This window comes from Pelodiscus sinensis, chromosome 3 (genome assembly GCF_052426305.1).
Source record: "Pelodiscus sinensis isolate ZL-2025 chromosome 3, ASM5242630v1, whole genome shotgun sequence".
Taxonomy (NCBI): Eukaryota; Metazoa; Chordata; order Testudines; family Trionychidae; genus Pelodiscus; species Pelodiscus sinensis.
The window spans coordinates 35,117,114-35,132,152 of NC_143054.1; the positions used below are offsets into that span (position 1 = coordinate 35,117,114).

At 41.4% G+C, this 15,039-nt stretch overlaps 1 protein-coding gene across 1 annotated transcript in view; it reads left to right on the forward strand.

Annotated features, from left to right (window-relative positions):
* MYT1L (myelin transcription factor 1 like) overlaps nucleotides 1–15,039 on the forward strand; it is a 418,337-nt gene that overhangs the window by 113,214 nt on the left and 290,084 nt on the right. Inside the window, exon 2 of the mRNA XM_075923554.2 lies at nucleotides 7,943–8,057. The gene's annotated coding sequence lies outside the window, so the exon portion shown is untranslated. The remainder of the gene's footprint in view (nucleotides 1–7,942; nucleotides 8,058–15,039) is intronic.

The following is a 15,039-nucleotide window of genomic DNA, read 5'->3' on the forward strand; positions in this document are numbered from 1 at the left end:
AGCAAAAGGGGAAACTTGAAAAGCATCTTACCTGAGTTCATGGGTGCTGTCTTATCCCACTACAAAATGGGAATTTGTCCAGTTGCCATTGACTTCAATGGGAGCATTATGGAGGCTATTGTTAGTAGCTCTTCCTATCAGTTGTTTGTTGTAGAGATCCCATTTCACTTCAATTCAAGATTCTGACCATCATCACTAAGAGTCTTAATGCTTTGGGGCCTGGCTACATTACAGGAAACCTATTTTTCAAGGACTCTGACACAGCTATGCTCTTCTGGGACAACACAATGTAAAGCTCTCCAGAGTTGGAAATCCAGGGTTAGCTTTGCTGTGCTTGTTTGAGCTTGCAGCCCAGGAAAGAGGTGCCAATGTGCCTTTAAGTCGTCTTTGTGCCTCTTGATCCAAGGCAGGAGAGGGCTTCAGTGTAACTAAGCCTTGAGGACATGATAGCGGTTTTCAAATATCTAAAAGGGTGTCACAAGGAGGAAGGAGAAAATTTGTTCCTCTTGGTTTCTGAGGACAGGACAAGGAGTAATGGGCTTAAAGTGCAGCAGGGGAGGTTTAGATTGGACATTAGGAAAAAATTCCTAACTGTCAGGGTGGTCAAATATTGGAATAAATTGCCAAGGGAGGTGGTGGAATCTCCCTCTCTGGAGATATTTAAGAACAGGTTAGATAGACATCTGTCAGGGATGGTGTAGACGGAGCTTGGTCCTGCCTTGAGGGTGGGGGGCTGGACTCGATGACCTCTCGAGGTCCCTTCCAGTCCTATTATTCTATGATTCTATGACCTGTGAAACTCATGACCACCTCAGTGGGCTGCTGTGTGAGTTGCAGCGCTACCCAGAGGTTTGCAGTGATGCACACCTTTCACCAGGCTTGAACAGGGGCTCCTGCAAGGCAGCTTTACTGCTGTCTACCACAGTTCTGAGCAAGAGAACTCCTCCCCAGCTGGAACTGGGGTTTTTTAAGCTCTTTAAGCAGTGTAAAGAGACCAGAATTGCTAGTGAGGATGTCTCCAAGCCAAGTGTTTCCATATGTAGAACAACACTACTAAAGGAGAGGAGACCCACAACAAGCCAGAACACTTTCAGAAAATCCGAACATAGACTATTTCTGCAGTTAATTAAGTGCATGTTGTTTGCCTGTTAGCTTTAGGAACTTTAACATAGTATATATTAATGTCAAATACTCTTCTACTGTATTACATTTTCAAAGTGCATTCCCATCGGAATTAACTGTGGCATGGCAGTTTCTCTTGGTGAAAGACTGCAGTAACTTGTATCCAGAAAAAAAATGACTAAAAGTTTTTATGGTGGTGGGATAGCATGCTAAGTATCTAGGAATCTCCTCTACCACCTATCCTTTTTCTTCTCTCTGATGTTCTGGCAGCAGTAAAACGGAGTGGATTTCAACGGGGTAGCCTTTTTTTAAAGCACTATTGTCTTAAGGAGTTGGATTTTACATTGAAAATTAGGTGATGTTAACTTTCTCTCTGCACATACAAATACAAAAAAGTGAGGTTGATCTTTAGACCTTAAGAATGTGAATCAAATATATGAGATGCATGACAGTGCTCAAATAGCATGGTGATGTGTGCTTTAAAAATATGCGCAATAGTACCAGTCATATATAGGGCCCAACCAAATTCATGACCGTGAAAAATGCATTACGGGCTGTGAAATCTGATCTCCCCTGTGAAACATGGCTGTTGTAAGGGAGACCAGATTTCACACTGTTGATGGCTGGGAGCACAGCTCTGAAGGCAACACTGCTGCCAGCAGCAGTGCATAAATGAGGGTGGCATAAGACTGAAAGAGGTGTCATAAATTTTGGGAGTGTGGCTAGGGACTGGTCTTAAAGATGGATGACTGTCCAGGGCTTGTGGTCACGGTGGTATTCTTGCCACCCCTCTCTGCAAACAAATAGCCATTCCAGTGCCTCTTTAACTAACAACCACTGGACCTGGAACTGGGACTGGGCAGAGATGAAGGTATCTCAACCAGTGACTCCTGCTGTGTGCTAAGCTCTGTCTGATAGTCCCAGATGGGTTGGGGAGGGAGAGGACTTCCTCTTCCCTTGCATTGAGTGCTCGTGAGGCCAGATTAGACCTATCTCTGAGAATCTTCTTTAGCTGCTGGAAGCTGGGAGGCGAGCTCTGATGGCTGCACTGCCACCAGCAGCAGTACAGAAGTGAGAGTAGCATAGTATGGTATTGCCATCCTTACTTCTGCACTGCTGCTGGTAGTGGCATGGCCTTCAGAGCTGGGTACCTGGCCAACAGCTGCCAGCTCTGAAGGCAGGAGCACAAAAAGAGTGGCCATACTACATTCCCTCTCTCCCCCCGCCCCCACAATAGCCTTGTGACACTCCCCCACTAACCTGTTTTGGACTGCAACCCCCTCTGTTATAATACTGTGAAATTTCAAGTTTAAATGTCTGAAACTGAAATTTATGATTTTCTAAAATCCCATGACTGGAATTGACCATGGATTTGGTAGGGCCTTACGTCATATTATATATGGGGGGGGAGAGAGAGGAGAGAGAGAGAGATTATTTAACTGATCTGTTGTCTATGGCAGAGTGTAAATTTCTTGGAGCAGAAGCCATGATCATTTTCTGTATAGTCCATCATTGTACAGTCTAGTCTGATAGAAAAGACAACTGCATCTATCCAAAAGGGGGACTTTGTGGTCTGTACTACACTTAGGTATATTCAGTGGTATCCCCCTTTGAGTACTCTGGCTGGATTTTTTATGCTTTGGCTCTTTGAACAGTGGTGTCCTGAAGAAGTGAATCTGAACCTTTGAATGATTTGCTTTCTTTTAAAATGTTTCTAAAATCAAGAGCTATTACCTTTTGAAAGCATTTCCCCTGGCATAAATAGCTGTGAAGCAGGCTGTTAGACTTCAAGATCTAGGTCAGGGTGAGCAAATACTGGCCCACGGTCTGCATCAGGTCCACCAGGGTTAGTTCCTGCCAAGCCCCCACATTGCCATATTTACCTGCACCTCTACAGGTATGGGGATCACAGCTCCTGTTGGCCGGGGTTCGCTGTTTCTGGCCAATGGCTGATGCAATCGCCCATACATTCAGAGGCACAGATAAATATACCAGCAGTGGTTCACCAGGGGCTAGCAGTGGAAAACTGTCACCATTTAATTGCCTACTCCAATCTATGGCAACATTTTGACCTGCATTGTGTGGGAAGGATAGAATGCAATGAGCCTGTCTCTGCACTGCTCACAGTGCACTCCTGCAAGAGCAAAGTAGAACCTTGAGTTCCCTTGAATGCTAGTAGGAGCCTGCTTGACAGCACTCCACTGTTAATATGGTCAGCCTCCTTCTGGATAATACCAGACTCCTTTTTTTCCTGTACACATGCTACCTTTGGCATTAGAGGTAGTGCTAGTGGCACTAGGTTTCGCTACTGATTTGGAACAGCAGCAGGTAGTGCTTCAGAATAACTGGTTGAGCCATGTTGCTGGCATGCCTCACAGTCAGAAAGGCAAGATTGTGCCCCTACTTTGAGAAATATATTCAGTCTTCCCCAAAACTCCCTTTTGTGCCAGTTACTTTGTTTCTTCATTAATTTTAAAACCTTGTTTGGCAGTGACTGATTCTTTGAACCATTAATCATACCTAAGCTGAGCTTGACATCAGGAAAACAGGCCATCCAGTATGTGCAAGGATGCTGATGCACTATCTGCCTTGAATGTTGACAGTCTCAGAATTTCAGTTGGTAGTAAATGTCAGCATTAGATGTTGCCTTTCCCAGATAAAGGGCATTCTTGTGTTAATTCCTCCTATTTCAGATTGTCCATTTTAATTGTCTTTTTTCAGTGTTGTGCAGTGTAAGTATGAGGCCTAAATTTGCTGCAAAATAGGATTGGCGCTATTTATTAATGGTAAACTTTAGATAGGCTGCAATGTAAAGACTCGTCAGTGTTCATACTCATCTACAGCTATAAGGGTATTGCTTCATTGGGCTGGTAGGACCTCAACAATTCAGTTAAAGTTATTTTTTCTTCTCAAAATAAAGTCTCAGTTTTTGCAAATGGATTCAGACCATCACATTCTTAATGAACAATTAAGCAGCTGACTCCTTGTTATTTTGGGGCTCTTCTTTTGTAAAGTATCCTTATGTTTGTTTCCAGAAGTGAAATCTCTAGCTCTGATCCTATGTCTACTGAGAGTAGGATTGGGTTGATCACGTTTTGATTCTGGCAGTGGCTGAGTAATAAAAGAGCTTGGATTTTAGAATCTCTAAATTTATATGTGCTGTCCTCTTTTAAAGTCTAGCTGTAATCACAAATGTCCTGTGCATCTTAATATTAAACCTATTCTTTTTAATTACTTATTTTAGTGGAAAGGGTTGCAATAATTTTAGCTTTCTTCACAATACATATTAATCAAATTAAATTACAACAATAAACAGCCCAAGTATCCACTATAGCGGAGTTGCTTGTCTACATTGAATGGCGGTACACAAGCCATTAAAATATCTCTGGTATCCACACAAGATCTGTGTGCAACTAACATATTCCTGTGATTCTATTTTGTTTCCTTCCCTCCTTCTCTTGATGGGTAACAAGCACCTGAAGCTCTGTTGACTTCAGTGGGAATTGAAGCTCATCAGTATCAATCAGGATGTGGCCCTTTTGTGGGAGGTTTTCAGGGCACATTGAGCCCTGGAGCTTGTGTCACTACAAATTATTATTTTTTCCATGTAACAATAGTTATCAAGTCTAGGTGTCTTCATCATTCTTAGATTATCACATCTCAGAGGCCAAGTCACTTAGTTTATCATAAAAATGCCTTTCTTAGGAACTAGGCAATACGGATGGTAACAGCATTGATAGTAAGACACATTCCACCCTTACATATGCAACCAATGTTTCTACCTCTGCAGCAGTAATTTAAATTGTGTTTAGGTCATGGCAATAAGTGTTCAGTTGAGGATCTGAGAGCATTAAAAATGTATGTGCCAAGTTTTCAAAACTGAAGTCCTAAGAGTGAAGGCCTAAGAGCTGACATCTAGGAGGGCACTTGAATAATTGTTTCTGCATGCAAATGCTACAACTGCACACACAGTTACAGTATCTGAAGAGGCAAACATAGATAGACAATTAGGCTATGCCTACACAGCCGATTTTGCCGGCAGCGAGAATGCAAATGAGGCGCAGATTAGCATATCACAGTGCCTTATTTGCATAATTTATGCAAGGTGGCTTTGCACAAAGAGGAAAAAAAGTAGTATGGACATTTTCTTTTTGCGCAAAAACCCCTTTTCCCACAGGATAGGTAAACTTCCTTTTTTTGGGCATAAGGATCTTGCGGGAAAAGGGGTTTTTGCACAAAGAGAAAATGTCCACACTGCTTGGTTTTGCACAAAAACCGTAGCGAAAAAATGGATCGGCAGAGAATAGGCAAATGAGATTGTGACTCATGCAAATAAGTTCCTCATTAGCATATTTTTTGCCGAGAAAATTCGTAGTGTAGACATAGCCTTAGAGATCAAGCTTGAAAATGTGTGACCAAATATACAAAAGTCAGTGTTATCCCTCCCTTAGCTTAATGAGAACTAAATTTAAATGTGGTTTGATTTTTTCCAAGCTGTCAGTGCCTGAAGCTCCCAGTGACTTCAGCAGCAGTCCTGAGAGCTCAATGCCATTGAAAATTAGGCCAATATTTAAGAAAAAGGAGACACAATGGTTTTGCTTTAAAAAGCAAGCAGTTAATTCTGTTTTATTGATCAAGCAAGCAATTTATATTTATAATGGAAAGAATCCCCTTTTTTGGATCAGTTTTTGCTTAGGAGGGAGATTGAGAGTGAATACTCGTATGTTAAATTTTGCTGCAGAAGTCAAAGTTTAGCCGTCTGCTTTCTGCTTGAGTTGTCAGTCGTGATGAATAATGGATGTCATATGAGGGTTGCCTCTACACTGCTATGGTTACAGTCGCTAGCCTTGGTGCTGAAGTAGCACCACAAAAAGGGAAATTAATTCACAGTATAAACTCTAATGCCTGATCAAAAGTTGTGAATGATAAATATGCATTTTCTGTATAAACAAAAATAGAAGAAGTAGACAACTCATGTCATTTCACTGGGTTTCAATACTGTATTCATTGTATAAATATGATTTTACCATGAGTCAAGTATATAATTGGAGTCATGTGGCATGATATTGTCATTCTCAGCATAACACTATATTGGTAAAAACATAGTCATATTCGGCTCAAAATCCTGCATATTTTACTCTGCCGTTATTTAGAAAAGACTCTCCCTAAGGTTAAAGTATAAAGGCCGAGTCAGGTCATCATTAAGGCTTTGCTATACATAAGAGATTTTAAACTTCTTTTTCTTAATACTGTCAACAAAATGTTGAAGTTAACAGTATTTTATTTACTTTAACAAAATATCATTAAACAGTAGGGTTAATTTTCTACCACAAAATGATGTTTTAAAAATATCCTGGAAGTCAAGAATTTAGGGCTATGAAAAGTAGTCCATCTCAGAAGTAATCCCAAGTATTCAATGAAGCTATTTATCTGACAGTGGGATTAGGTCTTTAAATTGTAATTGCACTTATGAAGTAAATGCTGATTCTTTCGTAAATAGGCCTTCCCCCTGAGTGGAACAGCAGAACCTTTCCATTTATAGTAATTCATCATTTTTAAAGCACTATGAATCTTCTGTTTGTTGTTATTTATGCAACTCTTTCCTCCTCCCTCCCCCCATAGGGAAATACCAAGCTTGTTTTTACTATATTTTTATATGCAAGCTATTTTGTTTATGAAAGAGTATTTTATCTTAGTTTCAGTTCCAGCTTCTAGGCTCTTCAAATATTTCCTTGACTGAGAAGGAATATATAAGAAGTCTAATACAGTATCTTTTAGAAGATTTATGGTAATGCTACTGAATTTAGCTGATCATAAACAGCATGGTGAGCCCCTTAGGGTCTCTTCATTTTCCTGACACACTCCACTGCTGCCCCATTAACACTTCGTCTGTTATTGCGATATACTCAGTTTAATGAGCATCTTTGCATTTGGAGCTCCACACAAGAAGCAATTGCGGAAACAACTGATGCACCTACTGTAGCTTTCAATACAGTTTCTAATTCCCTTTCCTAGCTTTTATTTTTAAGCAAAATGAGTAAGCCTTTAATCTGCAGAAATATTTCATTATATCATAATTTTTCTTTAATTACAGGAGACAGAAATGCCAAACAATGAGTAATAGCTTCAAACATTACACTGTATCTAGGTTAGAGGTAAACATACACTGAACATATGCTAGAGAAAGTGTTTTCTTACCTTAAAATTTGTCCTATTAACACTAGTAATCATCTTTCACATTAAAGATGTAGAGTTATATTGTCTAAACTGTATATTATTGTGAAGCTAATAAAACTTTAAAAACAATAAAGTTTGATTCTGATTTCTGGCACCAGTGTGAAGTCAAGTAATTTGTATAAAAGATAGAATCTGGTTTATGATATTATTATTAGATTTGATTCGTAGAACTGAATTTATCATAGTGTTCCAAGTGCAAAACCTGTTAAATTAAACAATTAACACTTTGTCATATAAAGGACTCAGAAGATTTAAAGCCTGAATTTCATTATAAGATTTAAGTCCAACATTTTAATTTTGCACTGATTACTAACTCATTAGCTAAAACAGAAAAATAGTACAAAAGTCACCTTACATCCTGAATTTTACCAGATGGTCATATGGGGCTCAATAAAATACTTGAAAAATTTGAATAAATGTTTATGCCATTTTTATTCCAGTAAATTATCTGCAGCATTCAGTTATTTAATATTAAAATGTATGATAGTGGGTGTTCATTATAACTTTCAGTTCAAAAGATAACACAAGAGAGTATCTTCTTTTATGCTTACTGCCTTTCAGCTGAGTTCTTTTTTTCTTTTAGAAAATGAATCGGGAGGAAACTTGGTGAATCCAATCCAGTGGATCTACAAGCACCTTGTCAGGTTCAGAGAGCAGATTCTGGACCAAAGAGCAATTACCCCACCAAACGATTTCAGGTACAATTGACCTAAATATAGCACTCTGTTGAGATTATTGACAAGAGTTCATTTCCTATAGTGCTTTTCTCATTTGCTACTCTTGGTAACCACTGTGATCTTATCTGTCTGATGCCTCATGGCTTCTGGGATGCAGTTAAGGATTCTGTTGTGCATTCTCTTTAATCAGACAACTCATGCTAAAAAGAGCTATTTGCAGTTAAATTAGGTGATGCATATATTGTTCTTGCTGCTGAAGTTATATATAGAGCAAGGAGTGCCTGAATCCTTATGGACTAAACTGCAATAGAATTCTTTGATCTGTAGTAAAAAAAAAAATGATGCTAGTTATCCTGACACAGACACAGAAAAAAGAAAAACCTGAGGGTGCAACTTGCAGCAATGAATGGTTGGTAGTGTTTGCTAATTGTGGAGGTTTTTTATGTTTATCAAAGTGATCTTTTTTAATGTAATTTTGTTTAGACCCTTCAGACAATCCATGCAATTTTTCCATGGAAGTAAAAAGTCAATTCATTCTACTAGCTTAGTTTAGGAATGTACATGGATATAACTGAACTGATGTTAGATGCTGGTAATGTTCTAGTATATTACAATACAGGCACTTTATGAGTCAGTTTTTAAAAACAGTACCTGTGGACTTGTGAAGGATGCCAAATAAATCATTTCCCCTGATATGGAGTATTGAGAAACATATGGCAATCCCTTTGGAGTTCACTGGGAAAAAGAAAGTCATAATTATTTTGCCTACAAGCTACCCCCCTTTGTCTTTATGTTATTAGGGAAATCCCTAGAGTATATGGACATTTTAGACGCTAGTGTCAAGTTCCATGTACTTTAGCTTTTTTTAGAACTGCCTATTTACAAAGTTTTATGAAGTAATATAATAAGTCACAATAGTTCTAATTATTTTATTGTATATTGGTTATGTTTTCCCAAGTGAACAACACAATACTCGCTTTATATGGAAAAATACTCTGTACATAGTGCTTTTCTTAGAGATGTATAAGGAGCTCTTTCCCTGTTGTGTGTTAGAGGACTCACAGTTCATTGAGAAACAGAATAATGTTTATGCTTCTAAACTCCATTGATTTTTGTTTGATGCCAATGGGCAACCTTTGTGAATACAGGGAAATAGTTCCAGGACCCTTAAATAATATTTTAGAAAGCCAAGAGAACTTCAGTTTTAATTCAAGTTTGTGAATTTCAAATTAATCAGAAGGGAAGTTGCATATTTTAATTTTATCACGAATGTACATAATAATGACACCTACCATCACTATAATGCTTTTTATCCATCGCTCCCTTCACCCTCTACCAATAAGCATAAGCTTTATTATCCCTATTTTACAGGTGGGAAATTGAAGCTCAGAAAAATTAAGGTGGGAGTCTCAAGGAGGACTTAAGCACTACAATGCTTTCCCCCTTTAACTTTTAGCACAGTGATTAGGGCACTCAAGTAAGATATCTGAATTCAATTCCCAGCTGCTGCCTAATGTGGCGAAAGGATTTTCATTTGACTCCCGCATCCCAGGTGAATAATCTAAGCACTGAGCAATGGAATATTTTGGGGTGGAGGATTCCTTTTTAAGCCCTTCCATTTGGTTTAAAGTATTTAAATATGCATTGAGCTAGAGCAAGAATGAGCATGACTGTATAGTCCAGTGGTGAAGGCACTCACCTGAAGGGAATGGCACCTGGGTTCCAGTTCTCCTATTATTTAATTATTTATATACAATGGAACAGCTTCCACAGGAGAGACAGAGAGACCTGTGCAGCTTACACCACAGCTCAATTTTTAGGGCTTTCTCCTGGGCAGCAGTGCTCCAATGATTGGCTCAGAGTCATGAGAGGGTAGCCACATTTTCCTCTGATATTTTTGTGAGGGTTTCGACTTGCTCTGAGCACACCTACTGGATTGGGCCTCAAAAGCAAGATAGATAGAGAGAGCCTACTCTGTAAATCCCTCTGGGCTGAGACATGATAGACCTTAAGCGACTGTGGAATCAGGACAAAGGTGTCTGGTCATGTGGCCAAGTGCTGAAATGTAGAAAATTAGGGACACTAGGCACCTCCAGGGTTAGATGGCAGCGGAGTGGACTTAGGTATTTGAAGTGTCAGTTCACTGCCTACCTCCCCATTGTGAATCCCATTCTGAGGACTGGTCTACATTATATGGGAAGGTTGAAGTAAGAGACACAATTCCAACTACATAAATTGTGTAGCTGGAGTCAATGTGTCTTAAATACAGTAGGAGCTTGACGGGAGTAAGAGTACTCACAAAGGAGTAGGAGTACTGTGCCAATGGGGGTGGGGAGAGGAGGGCTTTGAGTTCAAGCTAATGGCTTTATGCTACACCCACTTTGAACCTCAGAAGATCGATCATGGCAGCATCAATCTTCCATGTAGTATAGACGTACTCTGAGAGACTTACCAAGTCATACAGTAGGTGAATGGCAGAACTAGGGATAGAATCCATGTGTTAAAACTTACACTGTGGTACTTTACCCATTAGAACAAACATGATTGTTGTTTACAGGAGGGCCCTATTAATTAGAGTAAAGCTTTTGAATAAATAAGTACGCTTATTAAGTTTGCAGATGATACCAAGCTGGGAAGGGTTGCAACTAATCTGGAGGATAGGATCATAATTCAAAATGATCTGGACAAATTGGAGAAATAGTCGGAGGTAAACAGGATGAAGTTTAATAAAGACAAATGCAAAGTGCTCCACTTAGGAAGGAACAATCAGTTTCACACATAAGGAATGGGAAGCGACTGTCTAGGAAGGAGTACAGCAGAAAGGGACCTAGGGGTTATAGTGGACCACAAGCTGAATATGAGTCGGCAGTGTGATGCTGTTGCAAAAAAAGCAAACATGATTCTGGGACACATTAACAGGTGTGTTGTGAGCAAGACACGAGAAGTCATTCTTCCGCTCTACACTGTGCTGGTTAGGCCTCAGTTGGAGTATTGTGTCCAGTTCTGGGCACTGCATTTCAAGAAAGATGTGGAGAAATTGGAGAGGGTCCAGAGAAGAGCAACAAGAATGATTAAAGGTGTAGAGAACATGACCTATGAGGGTAGGCTGAAGGAATTGGGTTTGTTTAGTTTAGAAAAGAGAAGTTTGAGGGGGGGACGTGATAGCAGTTTTCAGGTATCTAAAAGGGTGTCATAAGGAAGAGGGAGAAAACTTGTTCATCATGGCCTCTGAGGATAGAACGAGAAGCAATGGGTTTAAACTGCAGCAAGGTAGGTTTAGGTTGGACATTAGGAAAAAGTTCCTAACTGTCAAGGTACTCAAACACTGGAATAAATTGCCCGGGGAGGTTGTGGAATCCCCATTTCTGGATATATTTAAGAGTAGGTTAGATAAATGTCTATCAGGGATGGTCTAAACAGTATTTGGTCCTGCCATGAGGGCAGGGGACTGGACTTGATGACCTCTCAAGGTCCCTTCCAGTCCTAGTATTCTATGATTCTATGAAATGAGCAAACCAGGTGGTCCTCTCTATTGTGGTCTAGCCAGGCTTCATTTGAAGGATGGTGTTTACTTTAATCACCATGTTTTAGAAGGATACATGTATGCAGTGGAGGGAGTTTAGAGGAAGGAACTAAGTACCAACACATAAATCAAGCTTGGAATATAAATCTTTAGGGAAAGGTTAGAACTAGATTATTTCAGTCTAGAGAAAAGACAAATTAAATCAAAATGGATCAATGATTTCTATTAGTCAGTGAGGAAAGAACAAGTAATAATGGGAGTAAGTTACAGTAGGGAAAATTTTAGTTTAAATATTGGGGGGGAAATTACCTTGTAAGTTCTCCACCCATCTTCATTGGTGTACTGAGGATGGACAGCATATCAGAGAGGAAAATTTATCCTTTAAAATGTAACAGTAAGAAGGGTCAGGAAGTGGAAAAGTGTTGCAAAGAGTGACTACACTAGTCAAGGCATGACTAAGCACCACTTTGTAGGGACGGGTGACTACAGAAATACTCTGTAGTGGTCTGTGGTCATTCTTCCCGGGGGGTCTGTGGGAATAAACATTCTGGGAACCAAGCCATGGAGGAGACTGTGTATTGGAAAGTTTAGTGAGTTCATGAGGGAATGTCTCTATTTTAAAGTGCTCCATGCAATAGAAGAAGATGATGTGAAGAAAAACTCTCTGGCCTGCAAGCTTCTCTCTATCACCAGCAGGAGTTGGTCCAAAAAAAGATATTATCTCACCCATTTTGCCTCTATAACTCCAAGGGACAGACTAGATGACTCACAAGCAGTTGCCTCTGGCTCAAATGAGGCTGTATTGAAATATTTATACGATATTTTCTCCAGACTGGCCCAAACTTGCTTTCTGCATTTTACAAATGGAGCAGCTTCAGTCTGTCTCTTAGGGTATGTCTACACTACAAAGTTAATTTGAACTAACGGACGTCAGTTCGAATTAACTTTCATAGGCGCTACACTAGCGCTCTGCTAGTTTGAACTTAATTCGAACTAGCGGAGCGCTTAGTTCGAACTAGGTAAACCTCATTGCACGAGGACTAAGCCTAGTTCGAACTTACTAGTTCGAATTAAGGGCTGTGTAGCCCCTTAATTCGAACTAGTGGGAGGCTAGCCCTCCCCAGCTTTCCCTGGTGGCCACTCTGGCCAACACCAGGGAAACTCTATTGCCCCCCTCCCAGCCACGGGCCCCTTAAAGGGGCACAGGCTGGCTACGGTGCCCGTGCCAGGTGCAAGCCTTTCAGCACCCAGCCAGCAGACCCTGCACCTGGCACGGCTCGAGCCAGCCACCCGATGCCCTCCCCCTCTTCCCGGGACCAGGCTGGTGGCTCCCGGGAGCTTGCCCAGGACCGCAAGAGGCGGGCACCCGCCTGGTCCAGTGCAGACATCATGGACCTCGTCCAAGACCTCCGCACTAGGCACAGGAAAGTGACCGTCTAGGTCAGGAGAGCTGCCAGCCTGGCCACCCAGGAGCAGGTTTGCATGAAAATCAAGGTGGTCCACTGAGACCCCCGACCCTGAGCCCTGAGTTTAGAATGGCCGTACTGGGTCAGACCAAAGGTCCATCTAGCCCAGTAGCCTGTCTGCCGACAGCGGCCAACCCTATGGACCCTGGAGGGGATGGACCAAAGACAGTGACCAAGCCATTTGTCTCATGCCATCCCTCTCCAGCCTTCCACAAACTTTGGGCAGGGACACCACTCCTACCCCCTGGCTAATACCACTCCATGGACCCAACCTCCATGAATTGATCTCACTTCTCTTTAAACTCTGTTCTAGTTCTAGCCTTCACAGCCTCCTGCAGCAAGGAGTTCCACAGGTTGACTATTTGCTTTGTAAAGAAGAACTTTCTGTTACTAGTTTGAAGCCTGCTATCCATTCCTTTCCTTTGGTGTCCTCTAGTCTTTCTATTATGGGAACTAATGAAGAACTTTTCTGTATGCACCCTCTCCACCCCACTCGTGCTTTTATAGACCTCTATCATATCTCCCCTCCATCTCCTCTTTTCTAAGCTGAAAAGTCCCAGTCTCTTTAGCCTCTCTTCATATGGGACCTGTTCCAAACCCCTCATCATTGTAGTTGCCCTCCCCTCTCCCACCCTCTCTCTTCCCCTCTCCCACCTCCTTTTCCCAGTCTCCCCCAGTTTTGTTCAATGAAGAGAGATTCTATTTTTGAACACAATTGTCCTTTATTTTGTACATCAGGAAGGGGGGCTAGGGAAGGGTAAGTGGAAGGAGGTGAGGGAGGAATGGGGTACGAGCCCCCGATGGGGAGGACTGGGCTGGCTCTGCGGGCTTCTGGGGGTGGAAGCTCTCCTGCAGCCCCCCAATTGCTCCCTCTCCCCAGATGGCAGCCTGCGGCAAGTGCAGCCGGGCTGATGGCTGAGTGCTGTGATGTGCCCAGTGTGGGTACTCCAGGCAATCCAAGCCAGGACTGCTTTGCAAGCGGGGCACCCCTGAGAACTTTCTGTCCGGGGTGGGGGTCGGGTCCCTTTAAGCACAGACCTCGGCTAGCCTGAGACAGCAGCTCCATGCTCTAAGTCCTCATCTGATGCCCTGCCGGCACTGCTTCCGGCCATCCTTAACCCCGGTTCAGGGTCCACTCTGTGTGGACATGCTAGTTCAAATTAGCAAAATGCTAATTCAAACTAGTTTTTTAATCTGGATGCGTTAGTTCGAATTAGCTTAGTTCGAATTAACTAATTCGAACTAAGTTAGTTCGAATTAGCGCTGTAGTGTAGACATACCCTTACTGACTCTTTTATAATTCTACAAAAGCCTAACCCTGCGACAAACCCATGGAAATACAATTTTTTTTGCTTGAGTATGTAGCTCTGCAGTGCTGTGTCAAAGACACATTTTGTCATAAAACTTGTTTTTACATTCATAATATTTACGAAGCTTGAATACAAACTGTGGATATTTAAATACACAATAGAACAACAGGCTAGACTAGGAAAATAAATCAGTTTGAAATTTAGGAATCAGCTCCTGAAAATTGTTCTCACATAAGTACTTCTTACAAATGTAGCAGCTCCTTTCAGGAATATTCACTAAATAAGGAGGATCTTATTTTGAAACTTACATTATTACTCATCTTGGAAGATACTAAGTACTTCCTGATGATGTTGGCGACATCTGTATATCCTTTGATGGTAACACTCAGTACCTCACAGGAGGTGCTCAGCTTCTTATGGGATTAGGTTCTTTAAAAGGTAAAAGTCATAAGGGCAGGGTCTGTGTGCCAAATAGAGTCCCCTCCCTGCCTGCCCCAGCTACATTTCCCTTTGCACCATTGCTGTGCTACAAAGGGGATGTAAATGCGCAGCAGAGGATTTCCCAGAGTGGAGAAACACTAGCTAGTTTAGTGCTGGTTTAGTTAGTTCTGTGCCACTCCCAGCTAGCTCCTAGTGTCCCAGAACATAAGGGGGCTCATCTACATTGGCCCCTTTTCCGGAAGGGGCATGTTAATTTCAGAGGT